The sequence below is a fragment of the Micromys minutus genome (assembly GCF_963924665.1).
Source record: "Micromys minutus genome assembly, chromosome: 13".
NCBI classification, from domain to species: Eukaryota; Metazoa; Chordata; class Mammalia; order Rodentia; family Muridae; genus Micromys; species Micromys minutus.
The window spans coordinates 53,906,669-53,920,533 of record NC_137982.1 but is presented as its reverse complement, the minus strand read 5'-3'; positions in this window follow the sequence as shown (position 1 = coordinate 53,920,533).

Here is a 13,865-nt window from a genome sequence, read left to right as displayed (position 1 = left end):
TCCATTAACTTCTGTTTTGTAACCAACCACCTCAAAGTCTCACTGGCACACCACATTAAACAGTCGTTTTTCATGTCTGTAACTGCTACTCTAATGGATCAGTCTGAGCTAAGCTGGCCAGTTTTGATGGTGTAGTTGAAATCTTCCTATCCTAAGGGTCAATTAGAGTTGGCTGGTTCCAGGGCTGAACTGAGGCAGGTCCGATCATGATCCTGGGTTGTGCCACCAGTCCAAGCAGATTTTCTTTTGGTAAAAACTCAGTGCAACAAAAACTTATTGAAATCACAAAATCCTTCTGAAAGTTTTAGTCAAATCAGGAACTCCATTCCTCTGGTAAGTGTCCTGGTTTGAATGGTCGAAAAGGCTCTCTCATATACCCAATTCTCTGCTTTCTCTCTTCCTGTTTAGAGGAAGTTATGCTCCTGTTTTTTTGGGTAAATGCCTTGTGTGAGGTTTGATACGTATGTCTTCATGATATTCCTTGGCTTCCAATTGCCAAGATGGCCTTGTGGCCCACAAAAACCCTAACATAGTCTCCCTTGGTTATTATTTCTTTATCTTTAAAATCTAAATGTAAACCAAAATATGCTATTTCATTGACAACCTGAGACAATGTTTTCTGCAGTACCTTTTATAATCTGTAATTTGTTGTATAGATAATAGAAAAATATTTTTAATTCATACAGCAAAGATTACAAAATATAAAATTGGAAAGAAACTGAAGGGACTTTTTCCAGCCTAGTTGCAATTAGAGGAAGACTACACTCATGGACTTGATGCAGGTGAAGTTATTGAAATGGATCAAAATCATTAGGCTCACCTTTATCTCCACGTATATATGAGCAATATGATGCCTTGAAGATGCTTGAAAGCAAGCTGCCTGGAAACACAAGAAACTAGGTATCTGCCTGGAAGGAGCTCAGACCGACTGAGGAACCTGGAGAGAACAAGTACTATGCTGTTGAGTTTCCTGCAGGTTGGGTACTACATTGCAGGTTTCCAGCTTTTGTGAAGTGTTATCTACACTAGATTGACATAAACTCATATAGCTGTCTTTAAATGAATATGTAAAGAATTCCTCACACATATCCCTGTAAGCCCAAATACTCGCTGATACATTCGATTTTGGCGGTATCTGTATAGTTTGGCCTCTTGTCAGTTCCTTGTCTGAGGTAAATAGAGTTTGTTGCTTCCACAGAAACAGTGTCAGTAATAGGCAGGATGTGCAGTTAACAAGTAATCCAGGAACTCACAAGCTTTCTTAGACTGCATTTTATATTTATTCTACTTTCAATTTATTTAATTCATTTTTTTAAAATTTCTTTGGCTAAGTACCATCTCTTCTCTTCCCAACTATTGTAATTAACCATGAAAAACATTTTTAGATTTAAAGGAAAACATTTTCTACTATTTATAGAGAGGTTTTTAAATTGAAAAGTTTGTTTTCACCACTATGCAGTGAGATTTTTTAAAAAATCATTGACTTTGACAACACAGTGATGATATAGCCCAAGAGGAAGACATGCTTTTGCCAAGAAGTTGAGTTCAAATAAACTGCAAACTTGTGAAGCAGCAGGCATGTAAATATTTCAAACATAGAATTTATATATTTTAATATAAGTGGGAACATCTTGAAGCATGAAAGGTGTCCTAAGGAAAGTAATAAAAACACAGGTTCTCATCCGAAAAATACTATTGATGTAAGATGATGAGGGTTTTACTTGAAGTCAAGTGCTTATAATCATCTCATTTTGAGACTATCAGTTAAAATCTTTAAAGTTAATACTGAAGTGTTTATAATATGATATAAAATAAAGCACAAGAGTGCATATGTTCTGGAATGACAAGCTTAGATAAATATGCCTTCAGACCTGGGAGCAGAAACTCCTTACTATCTTAATGTATTAGTCTTCATGAACACATTTATGTTTCTATAGCTTTGTATCTAGATAGCATCTACTTATTAGGTGATAAATGTTTATACATCTTTAAATAGTGCAGGTCATAATATATAATACCATGCAGACATTTTCCTCTAGCTGTATAGAGAAAAATGTAGACTTCATAAACAACCATGAAATATTCATTGATACCCATGACGTAACTAGGACTCACTCCCTAAAATAATTATGAAAACACAAGTTTTGAAATTTGGAGTCCAAAAGAATGTATTTTCAAACTTGATGCCATTTATCTTTGCCAAAGCTAGGACTGAGATCCAGAAGGTGTACTAGATGTTCCTTCAAATCTGAACAGCAGTGTTAGTGCCTGTAGAACAGCTAGGTATTGGATAGCGTCTTAGCACTTGAGGCCACTATATGCTAGATGCCAGGAAATGGAGGCAGCTCTCAGGGCCCAATAGGAGTGAGATTATCTTAAATACCCAACAAAGGGGAGGCAGAACCTGGAGGGACCATATCCAGAAGTTAAGTTGGGAGATGGTACCACCCACTCATCTCCAAATTATCCCAGAAGGGCTCCTATCCAAAGAAAATAGAGAGACAAAGTGTGAAGCAGACACTAATAAAGCCATCCAGAGACTTTTCCACCTGGGGATCCATCCCATATGTGCCCACCAAACCCAGTTACTATTCTGAATGCCAAGAAGTGCTTGCTGACAGGAGCCTGTTATAGCTGTCTCCTGAGAGGCTCTGCCAGAGCCTGACAAATACAGAGGTGGATGCTCGAAGCCAGCCATTGGACTGAGCACAGGAACCCAAATGGAAGAGTTAGAGAAAGGACTGTAGGATCTTAAGGGGTTTGAAACTCCATAAGAAAATATACAATATCAACCAAGCATAAAACCTAGAGCTCCCCAGGACTAAACCACCAACCAATGAGCACACATGGAGGGAACCCATGGCTCCAGCCGCATATGTAGAAGAGGACAGCATTGTTTGGCATTGATAGGAGGAGAGGTCCATGGTCCTGGGCAGGCTGGATTCTCCAGTGTAGGGGAATGCCCGGATAGTGAGGGAGGAGTGCCTGGGTGGGGGGAGGAGCCCCCTCATAGAAGCAGGAAGAATGGGATGGAAAGGGGATTTCTGGAGAAAAAACTGGGAAAGGGAATAATATTTGAAATGAAATGTAAATACATAAAATGTTTTATAAAAAGAGAAAACTCGGGTTTTTTTTTTCTTTTTTCTTTTTCTTTCTTCTTTTTTTTTTTTTTTTAAAGTGGTGGTTGAGCGAATCTAGCTGAAGGAAATGATCATAAATCATAACTTCTCCACTTTTGCTTCTTCGTCTTCCTTCCTTTACCGAAAGGAATCACAAAGATGCTTCAAGTTTCTTTAACCATGCAATGGTGAGGCTGGTGTTTTGGACAAACCATTGTTTTTTTGTTCATATTTTACTCACTGCTTATAGAATTCACATGCCTTCCTTACAGACTCACCTCCTCACCTAGAACTCTAGAGAATTTGTTGGACTACAGTCATACCTGTCTCCATCTAATTTTTGTGACTTTCACAAATGCCTCTTCCTAATAAATTTCCCTGTTCTCCCTATGGCTAAAATCTTCATTTTCTTCTCAATGTTTCCTGTCTTAATTCCACTGACACATTTTCTGAAAATTCTACTTAATATTTCAGTCTATGTCCTCTGTGTCCTCAGTATTTCTTCCCAATAATTACAGTTCAATCTCTTACATTTTTACCAATTATCCTTTACTTATTTGAGTTATTATTTATTACTTGAGTCCATGGGTAAGTACACTGACTGCATATTTTTCTTATAATGAAGGTTTCTTTGAGTATCGTCAGACTATAGTGTGGTTCCAGTCACATAGCCATCACTCAATGCATTTGTATCATGAACATACAGTGAGATAGCAAGTGAAAGATTGAATTGATTTTGCTTTTTCTGTCCCCAGACTGAGACAAACTACTCTGCGTTGTGTGAAAGTAACATGTCTGAGCTGAGGAGTTTAAGGATGTTTGTTGAATAAAACAGAAAACTCCAGTCCAAAGAATATAAGAAATGTGTGTTAAAACACATTGTACATCTTTTCCCTAGATGGCTGCACACAGTTCTGGTTTTGTGTAATTTGAGAGCAACCAAATAGCAACAATACAGGCAACTTTTCATACAGCGGCACATAAACCGTGCTGAAGAGCGATAACCAGCTTGAGAGCCACTGTAATAATCTCTCAAAAGGCTTGATAGTGTAGCTTTGAGCATCAAAGGCCAATATCAGGCATTACTGTGTTAGTGATTATGCACACTGACAATATGTGAATAAACAATGTGGGAGAAGAAAAGCTTGTTTTCTCCCGTATTTACCAGGGTTAAGTCAATGTTCCCATGGCTGCATTGTTTGTGGACTCATATACTGTGCAGCAGGGCATTGGTGTAGGGCGTATGTGATAGCAGTCGCCCAGCTCATATTGGAAAAGAGAACATAGAGAGACATGTATCGTCCAGAAACAATTGTGCCATTACAAGATCAGGCATATTTGCACCCATTTATCCTTGTCCCTTTAAATACCATGGCTCCCACAGATTTACAGCAAACTATCTTTCAATGGGTTAATCCATTGACAAAGTCACAGATTTCATGATGCAGTCACATCCTGTTCTAGTTTGCTGTGTGTTGCTGTGACAAACATCATGACTAAAAGGAAGAGTAAGGGAGGGAAGGGTTTAATTTAGCGACCATGTTGCAGTCCACAGCAGAAGAAGCTTAAAACAGAAACTGGATTGTTTTCAGTCTCACAAGGTCCTGAATTGCATAATGTAGTCCCTAAATTGCTTTGAGTCATTGCATTTCTTGGGGGAACAGAAAGCAAACTCAAAACTTTATAAAAAGTTCCATCAGCTAGGAAGCAAGCCTAACATGTTCATTATAATTTCCCATATTTTAAAATTACTAGTGTGCTTCTTTTTTTTGCCAGCAGTATTTTTGTACATCTGGTATTTGAGATATGTTAGGATATTTGGTTAGATAAAAAAAATATACTTTTCCTAATATCTAATTAATCTATAATGTGTTTTTCAAAGAACTATTCAAATACAAACCATATGGTTGAACACAACTGTAACTAGGTACATGGGAGGATGAAACAGGAGGCTGGGATTCAGGAAACCCAGACAATGCAGTGAGACACTGTGTCTAGAAAATTTGGGTAGACAGTGTGTATCAGGTTGCCAGAAACAGACAAAGCAGTAGATTACTTTTCATTTGTTAAAGATTTTCACATATATGGATATAATAACAGTGAAAATACAGTCCGTGGTTGATGGATAAAAGGACAGGTATAAAGGAGGGTTCAGACCTTAGACAGGTTAAAAGAAAGGGAAAATATAATGTCAAAAAATAAAAGAAATTATTTGCAAATTACACTTAGGCATAGATGATATCAGTCACCGGTTTAGAGTACTTGATGGTTTTGCAAAAGACCTGGGTTTTGTTTCCAATACTCATGAGGAATATTGGAATCAAAAGAATCAAAGCCACTCAACACTAGTTCCAGGTCATCCAACAACTCCTTCTCATATCTATGGGCACTAGGCACACTAGTACTACAAATAAACTTATATGAGTCAACACACAAACACATAAAGTAATAAAAATATCTGTATACTATTTGCATATGATATTTATAGGTTTGATTTTTTGTTTTTTTGTTTGTTTTTTTTTTTTTTTCAAAAAAGGCTTTATCCAGTGGGGGCCCTTTGGAAAGAGGAAAGAGATCTTTTGACTTTCACACTTACTTCCAAAATTCTCACTTCAAACAGGATGGAATTAAAGTTAGCTCTTGTTTTGTTTTTCAAATGTTTTCTTTGTTTTTATTGTCTAGGACATGATAAAGTTAAAACATAAGTATTTTCAAAAGTAGTAACCCATTGTCACAGTTTGCTGAAAGGAACATGAAGCTTCCTTTACTCTTCCCATCTCCCCCCCCCCCCCATGGCAGTTCTTTTTATTTTATTTATTTATTTTTTAATTAGATACTCTCTGTATTTACATTTGAAATGTTGTCCCCTTCCATCACCAGGCACCCATTCCCCCACCCCCTCCATTTGTCATCAAGAAGGTACACACACTCATAATCACCCTCTCCAACTCAGTGCCTTAGCATTTCCCTACATTTGGAAACTGTGGCCTCTCTGGACCAAAGGCCTATTTTCACACTGATACCAGACAATTCCATCCTCTGCTATATATACAACTGGAGCCATGGGTCTCTCCGTGTGTGCTCAGTGGTTGGTGTTTTAGTCCATGGGAGTTGTGGAGGGTTTGGTTGGTTGATAATGTTGTTCTTCCTATGAGGTTGCAACCCCTCCAGCTCCTTCAGTGTTTTCTTTAGCACCTTCATTGAGGTTCCTGTGTTTAATCCTATGGTTAGCTGCAAGCATTAACAACTGTATATGTACGAATCTGGCACAGCACCTGAGGAGGCATCTCTATCTGGTTCCTGCCAGTAAGTACTTCTTGGTATCAGCAATAATGCTTGGGTTTGGTGCTGCATATGGGGTGAATTCCCAGGTAAAGCAGCCTCTGAATTATCTTTTCTTCAATTCCTATTCCTCTATTTCCTCCCATGAGTGCTTTGTTCTCCCTTCTAAGAAGAACTGTGGCATCTACATTTTGGGCTTCCTTTTTTTTTTTTTTTTTTTTTTTTTTTTTTTGAGTTTTATAAGACCTATAAATTATTTCTTGGGTATTCAGAGATTCCTGGGGCTAGTGTCTGCTTATCAGTGAGTGTATAGTATGTGTGTTCTTTTGTGACTGGGCTACCTTACAACCTCACTCAGGATGATAGTCACTAGTTCTATCCATTTGTCTAGGAATTTCATAAAGCCATTGTTTCTAATAGCTGAGTAGTACTCCAAAGTGTAAATATATCACACTTTCTGTATCCATTTCTTTTTTGAAGGGCATCTAGGTTCTTGCAAACTTCTGGTTATTATAAAGGGCTCCTCTGAACATAGTAGAGCATGTGTCCTGGTTACATGTTGGAGCATCTTTGGGGTATTTATTTATTTGTAATAAAACATTTGTGTTCTAACTTTTTTGAATAATATTTAATTTTAATTTGTAAATATATAGTAATAATATATCTTGTACTACTGAAATGAGTGATTTGTACATGAAATTTCATATCAACAAATTATAAATTGATAATATCAAATTTTTGTTAAAAATTTAATACTGCATTGAAACAATTAACATGGAAATAAATATGCATTCTATACAAATTTATTTGGAAAGTCATTGTTGGGAGTATGAAAGTTTTCATACATACCACTAGGTTAAAAATAATTTCAAGATTCTACCATGGTTGAGAAGGTTCTCAAGAGAATGAAATTCTTACAAGGTAACTCTGATGACATGAGTTCAGATCCAAAGAACAGTGAAAAATATTGATGCAGTAGCATTTATTCATCCATTGTGCAGTTAGGGCCCAGTCAAGCAATGGGAGTCAGAGAAATTGGAAATTGCCCAACATTCTGTCCTCTGCTGCTCATGGTAATTGAGCATACACACACCAAACACACAGATGCACACACATGAGAGAGAGAGGGAGAGAGAGAAAGAGAGAGAGAGAGAGAGAGAGAGAGAGAGAGAGAGAGAGAGAGAGAGAGAGAGAGAGAATAAATCAGGAACTGAAATATCATCACTTTTTATATGCACTGCTATTAGGAAAACAATAGAAAAACATTCTGCATAAATGGGCAATTTATAGACAGTAGTCTTTAGAATTATAGAAATCAGTGAGAAGAGAGGTCTATTAAAATTAATGTGGAATAAGTTCTGAAATGTTAAAAAAAGAAACTTGTAAAATTCTTTATAAAAATATTTTGCTAGCTTTCCTCTTTGTTGACATTTTGATTCTTTTTCTATCTTAGCCTTTAAATTATGACTCTACATAATTATCTAAGCAACTGTTCTACTTGGCTTTTCCTCTCACAAATATGGAAGTTCTAGAACTGATTATGTTTTTTTATGAGTGAAAACTTGTTATGACTTCAATAATTGGTCAGATTATTTCTCAATGTATGAGTTCTTAAGCATTTAAGAACTAAAACTCTGTGGTATTTGTAAGTCAAGTAATTAAAAATGATTCACTAACCATTTATGCTTCCTGGAAATAAAGTTACAAATGACATGTTTCTAAGAATCATGTGGGACTCAAACAGATGGCTCTGGATCTCCTAGGTTCCTGTTCCATTCCACTACTCAAGTCTACCCTCTTCCAAATGCTCACCTTGACAAGCTCATCACACTGAATGCCACGGTGATGAGGCATTGCATATATCTGAACTGTTTTCAAATAGGCCCTCTGACAGAATGACTTATCCCAATCAGACGATAAAGCTGGATGCATACCTTGTGCTTCATCCTCTGTCCTAAGAAGCCACTCTTCACGGCACTAAGCTGTGAGCTGATCTCTCATCGGCCAGTGGTTCCTTAGGACTCCTACTGAACTGAGGGCACTAGACGCAAAACTACTCCAAAATGTTGAGACTATTTCGCCTTACTCTCCAGGAGATGTATATAAATAAAAGAACATTAGCAGCACTGTTTAGTGATCCTCAGCAGCTTACCATATGGTTCACATACATATGAAGACAATTAAGGGTAAAAGGAACTGCGTTTCCCACATAACACAATTACATAGTGTGAAAATATTCAGAGGATGTTTATAAACTTGCTAGAGGCTGAAACATAAGCTATTCTAAGCCATAAGGGATTTTCTAGTTCTTTGTGGAGATCTAATTAGACTGTCGTTTTTTAAAACATAAGATGTAGATGATTTTATACGAACTTGAATACTATTAAAGTCTCCATAAGATGTAGATGATTTTTTATGAACTTGAAAACTATTAAAGTCTCCAGCTTCTAAGTCATGTTAAAAACCCTTCAACTCTTTGGGGACATATTATGTGATTAGGCAAATAGAAACCTAGACCTGAAATTAGCTAAACACAGGATGTCATGAGGATGTCACAACTTTTTAGATATTAATATATGTTTATAAATATTTGAAAGATATTTTCAAAGGAAATAATTATAGAAGCTAGATGATATAATTCAGGCAAGGAAAATATGGGGTGTCTTATATATGAAATCAAGTTTATAAAAGTATATAATACTCTACAGCTTCCATGGACTAGAACACCAAACTTGTGCATGCATTGAGAGGCCCATGGCTCCAGTTGCATATGTAGCAGAGAATAGCAGTGTTTGTCATTAATGTGAGAAGAGGCCTTTGGTCCAGGGAGGGTACGTTTTACCCAATGTAGAGGAATGCCAAGGCACTGAGGTGGAGAGGGTGATTGGGAGCTAGTGCACCTTAGTGAAGACAAGTAAAGCAAGTGGGAGGGGGGATGGGAACAGGGTGGGGGAAGGGGATTACATTTCAAATGTAAATACAGAGAGTATCTAATAAAATAAGTAAATAAACCACTCTATGCAGAAGTGAAAAGGTATATAGTATAATACACATTAGAAATATAGCACAAATCATCAATACATAGTACAAAAGAGTACTATACACTAAACTGTCAACTCAGTACTCAAAAAGCTACACGGGTGTCCATATTTTGGAAGGCCATTTTAGTCCCCTTCCCTTTATCTACTTAACACTTATAAATGATGGAGATCAGAAGCCAGTCATACAAGTCAACAGAAAAAGGTGATTGCTGCTAAGTATGATGAGCTTTAATATCCAGAAGACTGCATACTGTAAGGGAAGAGCTATCTCTCAGAAGTTGTCTCTTGACTGCAGCTGTGCACCATGGCATTCACAGATACACACACACATACAAACATACACACACACACACACACACACACACACACACACACACTCACTCACATACATACACACACATACAAACACACTCACATAATATACACATACATATATACACAAACAAACACACACACTTACACACACACACTCACACACACACATAATACACACAGACATATAATCACATACACACAATCACACACACATATACACACTCACACACACTCACATACACACACACACACACACATGGATGGGAGGTTGGCACTTACACAATAAATTATGCACATAGAAATGATTATAGGTTTTGTCGTTTTCACTGGCAGTACACTTAAAGTTACAGCTTACATTTAAAATGTTTGTAATTCTTTATGAACCATACTCAATACACAATTATCAAATCCAAAATCTATAAGAAGATTGCTTGAAATATTAGGTGATGTAAAATAATTACAGATGGGGGTGAAGAGGGACATTACACAGTTTCCTCTGAAGAAGTGCAATGTTTGTGTAAGAAACTAGCTAAGGTGAGAAATTTGGGGTGGAATGAATGTGAGTAAATGGTTTAATCCAGTAGAGCAGGGACTGTGAGGATAAGTAAGTCTTTCAAGGTTTTAGCTTCTCAGTGCATGTGAATGTGTGAAAGTGACAGTCACACAGCATATGAGCATTGTATCTCTGCGTTCTACATACAGACTGTGCTTTAACTTTACTTGTACTCATAATATCAAGTAGATGTCCTCATTTTAGATACCTTCAAGATAAGCAGGAACTTGCATAAAAAATGTAATTTTCTTCTCTGTAATTTTCAAATTTTGATAGAAATCTATAAATTATAGACTACAAATATATGCAATGATTGTTTTCTAAATGTGCCATCTTTTCTATTCCAGGCTTACCTACTGAAACTAAAGTTGGTAGTGATCCCTGTGACTAAGCAGGTTCACATAGATGCAATGTAATCAAGCTGATAAACAAGACAATTACTATGCGATTAACACTATATATATAGTATATATAACTGTATATGCTACTGTATATACAGTATAGCTACTTTGGCTCAAGAAGTGATCTTGGAAAAGGCAGAATGACATAGTGTGAGCTTTGGCTGTGATGTTCACAGTGGAATGCACCTAAAAGCACAAGATCGCTTATTTCTGAGACTCATTCGTTTATATTCTCATAACATGTTTATAAACATATATTTTGAAACTCATAAAAATTAATGATGAATACATGTATAGTTGTTAATTTAGTAACAGCAAAAGTACTTCATTGTTTTTGTTTAGGATAGAATACATGCCATGGAGCTATTAGATATTCTTCAATGGTAAAAGCCATCACACTGCTGTGTAATTTTATGTCTTTGAATGTTGTGATACTTTCATTCTAATGATGCTTACCTTTTTATGGTAAGAAGACCTTCGTGATTATTTTCTAAAGTTTAATCGTGATGGTCCATTATTCTTTGGAAAAATAAAATTGACCTTAATCAAAGTTTGAAGCTCCTACCCTGAGAATGCTATTTGCCATCAGGTAACCATGCCTTCAAATAAAGAACACAGTAGGAGAGAGAAAAACCAGCATGAAGACTCCAAAAGTAAACCAGGATAATAAAGAAGAAAGAATCCTTTAGAAAAGTCATGGGGCTCTTCACTTAATTCTTAAAATTTAACTGGAGCTAGGTAATCCCAATTTTATATAAACAAAAATTCATTATAAATAATTATCTGACTTGTTCAAGATTACTAAACAAAAAAAATGAGAAAATGTTTCTAAGAAGAAATATAAAGCATTTACATGACTTTAGCATTTAAAGGGACATGAACAGAAGACAGAGTGTCACTTTTTCTTTTGGATATGTTGTTTATTTACTTTTCAAGTGTTATCCTGTTTCTGCTTTCCCATCTGGACTCTTCCTATCCTATCCTTCTTCTCCCTGCTTCTATGAGGGTGCTACCCTACCCATCTACCTACTCCCACCTCCATACCCTGGCATTCCCCTACACTGGGGCATCTAGCCTCCCAAGACTAAGGACCTCTCCTCCCATTAATGTCTGACAAGGACATCCTCTACTACATATGTTGCTGGAGCCATGGGTCACCCCATGTGTAATCTTTGGTTGGTTGTTTAATCCCTAGAAGTTCTGGGGGGGTCTTGTTGGTTGATATTGTTGTTCTTCCTGTGAGGTTGAAAACCCCTTCAGCTCCTACAGTCCTTTCTCTAACTCTTTCATTGGGGACCCTGTTCTTCGTCTAATGGTTGGTTGAGAGCATCTGCCTCTGTATTTGTCAGGCTCTGGCAGAGCCTCTCAGGAGACAGCTATATCAAGCAATTTTTGGCATCCACATTAGTGTCTGTGTTTGGTGTCTTTGCATAGGCTGGATCCCCAGTCTCTGGATGGCCTTTCCTTCAGTCTCTGCTCCACACTTTGTCTCCGAATCTCATTACTTAACTATTTTGTTTCTTCTCCTAAGAAGGACTGAAGCATCCAAGCTTTGGTCTTTCTTCTTCTTGAGATTCATGTGTTCTACATATTGAATAGCTCAAAAACATATAAAATAATTATAGTTGTAAAGACTAGATGTTTGAAAAACTAATATTAATGGTTTATTCTGTGACTCCTCTATTTTCTTCATGTTTGCAGTGCTAATATCTCTGATTTCATGGAGTGAGATTTAAGAATTTGATTACTGTGTTATCAAATAATAGAAGCGGGAAAGAATTTATAACACTTGCTTTATTTTTTCACTGGCACTAAGGAAATGTTAATGCATTTTAACAAAGTATGTATGCATAGCTTGTTCATGAGATTAATGATGACCTCTCATTTAGATACACACAGTGGTACTATGTGGATTGGGTTTTATTTTGGGTCCAATGAAAATAAAACCATAACAAGAACTTGTAAACCAAAGTTTCTTTGTGCATATGCCATGCCATCATATACCTGGGTCACATGGTGGATATAAGTTTAGTTTTTTGAGGACGTTCAGACGTCCAGAAAGAGGACATTCTTTACTGACTTCCAAAGTGGCTGTTCCGGTTTTCATTTCTGTGAACAGAGAATGAGGGTTCTCTTGTCCTCAGAGCCTCCACAGCTTTGGTTGACAGTTGTTTTATTGATTTTAAACATGCACTGGGATGATGTGACATCTCAAAGTTGTTTCACTTCAAATGGTCCTAGTTGCTAAGGAAGATGGATACTCTTTAGGTGTTCCTTAGGCATTTTTGTCTTGATATTGAGGATTTTTCATTTACATCATTTGGGGTCATTTGTTTGACTCTTTTAGTCCTGGATATTAACCCTCTCAGATAAGCAGCTGGAAAGGATTCTCTCCCATTCTATGGATTTCTTCTTGATTCTATTGATCATGTTCTTAGCTGTACATGAACTTTGAATTTTTGTGTTAATTGTTGGCCTTCACTCCTAAGAAACTATAACCCCATTCATAAAATTTTTTCCTACAACGTCTGTATCTTGTTGGGTACTGCCTTTTTTATCCCTAGAAGGTTTAGCATTTTGGGATTCAAATGGAAGTCCTTGATGTGGGCTAAAGTTTGTACAGGGTGATAACTTGCATTTCCTTGTACATCAGAACATCAGTTTTCTCAGCATAATTTATGACAGATACTGTGTTTTAGCCAATGGATGTGTTTTGACTTTTTGTCAGGTGTTAAATGACTCTACTTACAAGTTGTTGTGATTATATCTTTTATTTTGCTCTGTTGTCCATATGTCTGTTTTTTTTTTTTTTGTATCATTACCTTGTATTTTTAACACTATAACCCTAAAATATATTTTTATATCTGGATAATTTTTAAAAAAATTATAAAATATATATATATGTATGTATGTAGGTATGTATGTTTGTATATTACCAAATGAATAGTATTTTAGATTCAATACATCTCAAACATGCTAGAACACTAGTCTTTTGCATATACATTTGCCAGAGTTATTTTGTTCTGTTTTTATTTTTAACATGGATGAATACAGATACTTTATGTGCTAACTTTGATAATGGAAAAGGTAGTTGGGATTGATTATGTCAAGATTACTAGTTCTAGTACATCAGATGCATGTTGAGTGTGGTGAA